Consider the following 7,331-nt stretch of genomic DNA (forward strand, 5'->3'; position numbering starts at 1 on the left):
TATAAATTTCAACACTCTACACCTACCGAACCTTAAAAGTAACTGGTAAATGTTTCTTTGTATGAAAGTGATGAGATTGATTTTATTTAGACTTTATGCAGCTCTCCTTGTAATATGTTATAATGTATTAGCTCGTTCGGAAAGTCATTTCGTTTTCTCCTTTGCTGAAGAAACAATTCAATTCAATTTGATTTCTATTTCTTGCAATCGATATAGTAAATTTTTATTTCGCAGAAAGATCCGCAGTCTATCCGTGACACACCATCGGGTGGCCCGGTGGCCCGAGAGTGGCTCGCCTTCGTCGAGCGCGTTCAGACGTCAGACAGAAGCGGACAAGTTCGTGCGAACGCAGAATTGAATCTCGAGTAGCGCGAAAACTCGCTCGTCCGATTCTTTCCGAACCCGCCCGACGAGATCGAGACACTCCCGGGCAGCCCGATGCACTCGGGTAGCTGGAAACGCGCTCGAGCCGAAAATTATAAATTAAGTTTCTTTTCCCTTCTACGACACATTTTTTTATCACGAAGACGTTTCAACCCTCTACACCTACCGAACCTTAAAAGTAACTGGTAAATGTTTCTTTGTATGAAAATGATGAGATTGATTTTATTTAGACTTTATGCAGCTCTCCTATTGTAATATGTTAATGTATTAGTTCGTTCGGAAAGTCATTTCGTTTTCTCCTTTGCTGAAGAAATAACATTCAATTTGATTTCTATTTCTTACAATCGATGTAGTCAATTTCTACTTCGCAGAAAGATTCGCAGTCTAGTAATGACAAACGGAAGCATTGCCATCCCTACACGATAAACGAAATTACTTTCCGAACGACCTGATAGTATGTAGTATGTAATTTAAATAAAAATATTAATTTTGTCAGTAAAAAGAAAGACTGCTGCTGCTACACATTTGTATAATAGACATTTACTTTAGCGACATCTACCACATAGCACGTCCTACATTAATGCGACCTGGCGCGACCGTGTTGCCCTCTTACGGCGAGGCAAAATCGAGCCCCGTTCTCCGTGCAGTGGCGCGGCAGCAGGGATCCAAAACGCGACATAGCTGCGGTGCAGTACAGCTGCAGAACGGAGCAGTTGGTTGTCTGGGATATATCGAGTAAAAACATTATAACCTAAAATTTATTGCACACTCCAAAAACCATTCATTTCTACACTTCAAACATTAATTGGTCCCGGTACATGCGACAGACCCATCACAAGAATTCCTAACAAACATTTGGCACTTCAGATCAAGCACAGATAACACGACATTATGACAACGTGGTTGCAATTCCACGTATGTCAAACTTACAAAGTCCAATGCTTACACCACATTCGAAATCCACGAACCAGATTGTTTACTTTATAAACAAGTATTTATAAATGAAAAAAAAACAGAACTGTTAAGAGTCGAGTTTACAATATTCCCATTTTTTATTGTTATAGAAACTTATGTACGTATCTACATATTATAATTCTACAAATATATTTGAATTCTACCCAGCACTGCTTATTTAATCTTTCCTTTAATTATTACATGCATGCTTTCTTACTTTCTATATCTACTTACTTTCCTTTACTTATTTCATACATTGGCACGCACAAATTACGGAGCGGTTATGATAATTTAAAATACAAGAATTAAAACTCAACCGCAAGGTTTACTTCTCACATTATATTATGTAGTTAAAATGACAAGTAAAAGGGATTATGTATCTATATCAAAGAAGGTACATCTGATTGGGGAAATTCAGTATACATTTACAGTTATCATTCTAAACGCTGCTGTGACATTACACGCTGATTAACTGGTTTAAAAAAGATTGTATAAAGCACGATCATATATGTCGCGTATAAACTTCAATTATTAATGCTTTCTATCTAAGAATATGATGGTTTTCAAGATCACAAGTTACATATTACTCACCGTGAGAACATTTTCCTTGCAATAATCAGGATCTGACCGTGCGTTCCAATTAAAATAGTTCAGCTAGTAGATCTGCTTCGTACACCACATGTAAAAGAAAAATATAAAAAATCACAAAGTATCGTATTCATAACTCAGAAAAATGATAATATTTTATAGGCAAAAAATACTTATCTAAATTATCTTTTTCACACAGAATTATTCGGGAGCTGTGAAATCAATTCTATACATTCGTGTAATTTTTCAGTCCTTCGCTCTTCGTTGTCAATATTTTAATTCACAATCACATTAATATTAAAAATCGAACAATCTACTCATTTTTCCGTGGCACGTGTTATATCTACATATAATTAATGTACTCTTCCTGCACAAATTTTATCTCTTAATGAGTAAAAACTTTATAACCTAAAATTTATTGCACACACCAAAAACCATTCGTTTCTACACTTCAAAAATTAATTCGTCAAGGTGTATTTGGCAGATCCTTCACAAGAATTCATAAACCTAGATATGCACTTCCATCATTTCCATCTGCCATCGGCCGCATTTCCATCTGCGTTCAAAATTACTGTAAGCAATTCTATTTGTGCACGATTCGCGTGTGTGCAATTTTACATTTTATGTGTGCCCAATAAAGATGAATCCAATTCTATTTGTGCGCAATCGAGATGTGTCCGATTCTTCTAGTGCGCAATCGAGATGTGTCCGATTCTTCTTGTGCGCAATCGAGATGTGTCCGATTCTCCTTGTGCGCAATCGAGATGTGTCCGATTGTACTTGTGCCCAATCATGCTGTGTCCAAAAGATATGTGCGCAATGTGCATGTGGGCAATCGTATTGTGGGCAACTGAGCGCCTCCCACCCAATATTGCACCAACACAGAGTGGAACCACGCGCACGATCTCGTTCTGCAACCGTAGCAGAGATGGACCCGTTCGAAGAATACGCGACCATCCACAAAGGGTATTTCGATTCGTCGGAGCACGACGTGATGAAGTAAAATTGGAATTTATTCTGCGAGGCTCACCGTCTCACCGGCGAGAAGTGGTCGAAGCCACCGTAACAATAGAAACAATTGACGCCCCCCCCTCATCGAGGCGCCGTAAAATTATCAAACGTTGCCCTGTCCGCGGCTATAAAATGGTTGGGGAGCACTGCTGTTAAGCACAAGTGAAAGCTTTTGGATTCGAAGAATTGCATGCTCGAATTTTCACCACAGGTCTAGCGAAACCTGAGAATAAAGCTGTGCAGCCCAATATTGCACCAACACAGAGTGGATCCACGCGCAGGATCTCGTTCTCCAACCGAAGCTGAGATGGTCGCGTTCGAAGAATACGCGGCCATCAACAAAGGGTACTTCGATTCGTCGGAGGACGACGTGATGAATTATAATAGGAATTTATTCTGCGCGGCTCACCGTCTCACCGGCGAGAAGTGGTCGAAGACACCGCAACAATATAAACAATTAACGCCCCCCATCTCATCGAGGCGCCGTAAAATTATGGAACGTTGCCCGGTCCGCGGCTGTAAAATGGTTGGGGAGCACTGCTGTAAAGCACAAGTGAAAGCTTTTTGATTCGAAGAATTGCAAGCTCATATTATCACCACAGGTCTAGCGATAGCTGAGAATAAACCTGTGCAGCCCAATATTGCACCAACGCAGAGTGGATCCACGCGCAGGATCTCGTTCTCCAAACGAAGCTGAGATGGTCGCGTTCGAAGAATACGGAGCCATCAACAAAGGGTATTTCGATTCGTCGGAGGACGACGTGATGAATTATAATAGGAATTTATTCTGCGCGGCTCACCGTCTCACCGGCGAGAAGTGGTCGAAGCCACCGCAACAATATAAACAATTAACGCCCCCCATCTCATCGAGGCGCCGTGAAATTATGAAACGTTGCCCGGTCCGCGGCTATAAAATGGTTGGGGTGCACTGCTGTAAAGCACAAGTGAAATCTTTTTGATTCGAAGAATTGCAAGCTCATATTATCACCACTGGTCTAACGAAATGAGCGAATTAAGCTGAACAACCCAATATTGCACCAACACAGAGTGGAACCACGCGCACGATCTCGTTCTGCAACCGTAGCAGAGATGGACCCGTTCGAAGAATACGCGACCATCCACAAAGGGTATTTCGATTCGTCGGAGGACGACGTGATGTATTATAATAGGAATTTATTCTGCGCGGCTCACCGTCTCACCGGCGAGAAGTGGTCGAAGCCACCGTAACAATAGAAACAATTGCCGCCCCCCCCTCATCGAGGCGCCGTAAAATTATCAAACGTTGCCCTGTCCGCGGCTATAAAATGGTTGGGGAGCACTGCTGTTAAGCACAAGTGAAAGCTTTTGGATTCGAAGAATTGCATGCTCGAATTTTCACCACAGGTCTAGCGAAACCTGAGAATAAAGCTGTGCAGCCCAATATTGCACCAACACAGAGTGGATCCACGCACAGGATCTCGTTCTCCAACCGAAGCTGAGATGGTCGCGTTCGAAGAATACGCGGCCATCAACAAAGGGTACTTCGATTCGTCGGAGGACGACGTGATGAATTATAATAGGAATTTATTCTGCGCGGCTCACCGTCGCACCGGCGAGAAGTGGTCGAAGACACCGCAACAATATAAACAATTAACGCCCCCCCATCTCATCGAGGCGCCGTAAAATTATGGAACGTTGCCCGGTCCGCGGCTATAAAATGGTTGGGGAGCACTGCTGTAAAGCACAAGTGAAAGCTTTTTGATTCGAAGAATTGCAAGCTCATATTATCACCACAGGTCTAGCGAAAGCTGAGAATAAACCAGTGCAGCCCAATATTGCACCAACGCAGAGTGGATCCACGCGCAGGATCTCGTTCTCCAAACGAAGCTGAGATGGTCGCGTTCGAAGAATACGGGGCCATCAACAAAGGGTATTTCGATTCGTCGGAGGACGACGTGATGAATTATAATAGGAATTTATTCTGCGCGGCTCACCGTCTCACCGGCGAGAAGTGGTCGAAGCCACCGCAACAATATAAACAATTAACGCCCCCCATCTCATCGAGGCGCCGTGAAATTATGAAACGTTGCCCGGTCCGCGGCTATAAAATGGTTGGGGAGCACTGCTGTAAAGCACAAGTGAAAGCTTTTTGATTCGAAGAATTGCAAGCTCATATTATCACCACAGGTCTAGCGAAAGCTGAGAATAAACCTGTGCAGCCCAATATTGCACCAACGCAGAGTGGATCCACGCGCAGGATCTCGTTCTCCAAACGAAGCTGAGATGGTCGCGTTCGAAGAATACGGGGCCATCAACAAAGGGTATTTCGATTCGTCGGAGGACGACGTGATGAATTATAATAGGAATTTATTCTGCGCGGCTCACCGTCTCACCGGCGAGAAGTGGTCGAAGCCACCGCAACAATATAAACAATTAACGCCCCCCATCTCATCGAGGCGCCGTGAAATTATGAAACGTTGCCCGGTCCGCGGCTATAAAATGGTTGGGGAGCACTGCTGTAAAGCACAAGTGAAATCTTTTTGATTCGAAGAATTGCAAGCTCATATTATCACCACTGGTCTAACGAAATGAGCGAATTAAGCTGAACAACCCAATATTGCACCAACACAGAGTGGAACCACGCGCACGATCTCGTTCTGCAACCGTAGCAGAGATGGACCCGTTCGAAGAATACGCGACCATCCACAATGGGTATTTCGATTCGTCGGAGCACGACGTGATGAAGTAAAATTGGAATTTATTCTGCGAGGCTCACCGTCTCACCGGCGAGAAGTGGTCGAAGCCACCGTAACAATAGAAACAATTGCCGCCCCCCCCCTCATCGAGGCGCCGTAAAATTATCAAACTTTGCCCTGTCCGCGGCTATAAAATGGTTGGGGAGCACTGCTGTTAAGCACAAGTGAAAGCTTTTGGATTCGAAGAATTGCATGCTCGAATTTTCACGACAGGTCTAGCGAAACCTGAGAATAAAGCTGTGCAGCCCAATATTGCACCAACACAGAGTGGATCGAAGCGCACGATCTCGTTCTGCAACCGTAGCAGAGATGGACCCGTTCGAAGAATACGCGACCATCCACAAAGGGTATTTCGATTCGTTGGAGGACGACCTGATGTATTATAATAGGAATTTATTCTGCGCGGCTCACCGTCTCACCGGCGAGAAGTGGTCGAAGCCACCGCAACAATATAAACAATTAACGCCCCCCATCTCATCGAGGCGCCGTGAAATTATGAAACGTTGCCCGGTCCGCGGCTATAAAATGGTTGGGGAGCACTGCTGTAAAGCACAAGTGAAAGCTTTTTGATTCGAAGAATTGCAAGCTCATATTATCACCACAGGTCTAGCGAAAGCTGAGAATAAACCTGTGCAGCCCAATATTGCACCAACGCAGAGTGGATCCACGCGCAGGATCTCGTTCTCCAAACGAAGCTGAGATGGTCGCGTTCGAAGAATACGGGGCCATCAACAAAGGGTATTTCGATTCGTCGGAGGACGACGTGATGAATTATAATAGGAATTTATTCTGCGCGGCTCACCGTCTCACCGGCGAGAAGTGGTCGAAGCCACCGCAACAATATAAACAATTAACGCCCCCCATCTCATCGAGGCGCCGTGAAATTATGAAACGTTGCCCGGTCCGCGGCTATAAAATGGTTGGGGAGCACTGCTGTAAAGCACAAGTGAAATCTTTTTGATTCGAAGAATTGCAAGCTCATATTATCACCACTGGTCTAACGAAATGAGCGAATTAAGCTGAACAACCCAATATTGCACCAACACAGAGTGGAACCACGCGCACGATCTCGTTCTGCAACCGTAGCAGAGATGGACCCGTTCGAAGAATACGCGACCATCCACAATGGGTATTTCGATTCGTCGGAGCACGACGTGATGAAGTAAAATTGGAATTTATTCTGCGAGGCTCACCGTCTCACCGGCGAGAAGTGGTCGAAGCCACCGTAACAATAGAAACAATTGCCGCCCTCCCCCTCATCGAGGCGCCGTAAAATTATCAAACTTTGCCCTGTCCGCGGCTATAAAATGGTTGGGGAGCACTGCTGTTAAGCACAAGTGAAAGCTTTTGGATTCGAAGAATTGCATGCTCGAATTTTCACGACAGGTCTAGCGAAACCTGAGAATAAAGCTGTGCAGCCCAATATTGCACCAACACAGAGTGGATCGAAGCGCAGGATCTCGTTCGCCAACCGAAGCTGAGATGGTCGCGTTCGAAGAATACGCGGCCATCAACAAAGGGTATTTCGATTCGTCGGAGGACGACGTGATGAATTATAATAGGAATTTATTCTGCGCGGCTCACCGTCTCACCGGCGAGAAGTGGTCGAAGCCACCGCAACAATATAAACAATTAACGCCCCCCATCTCATCGAGGCGC

This window comes from Lasioglossum baleicum, unplaced genomic scaffold (genome assembly GCF_051020765.1).
Source record: "Lasioglossum baleicum unplaced genomic scaffold, iyLasBale1 scaffold0047, whole genome shotgun sequence".
In the NCBI taxonomy this organism is placed as follows: domain Eukaryota; kingdom Metazoa; phylum Arthropoda; class Insecta; order Hymenoptera; family Halictidae; genus Lasioglossum; species Lasioglossum baleicum.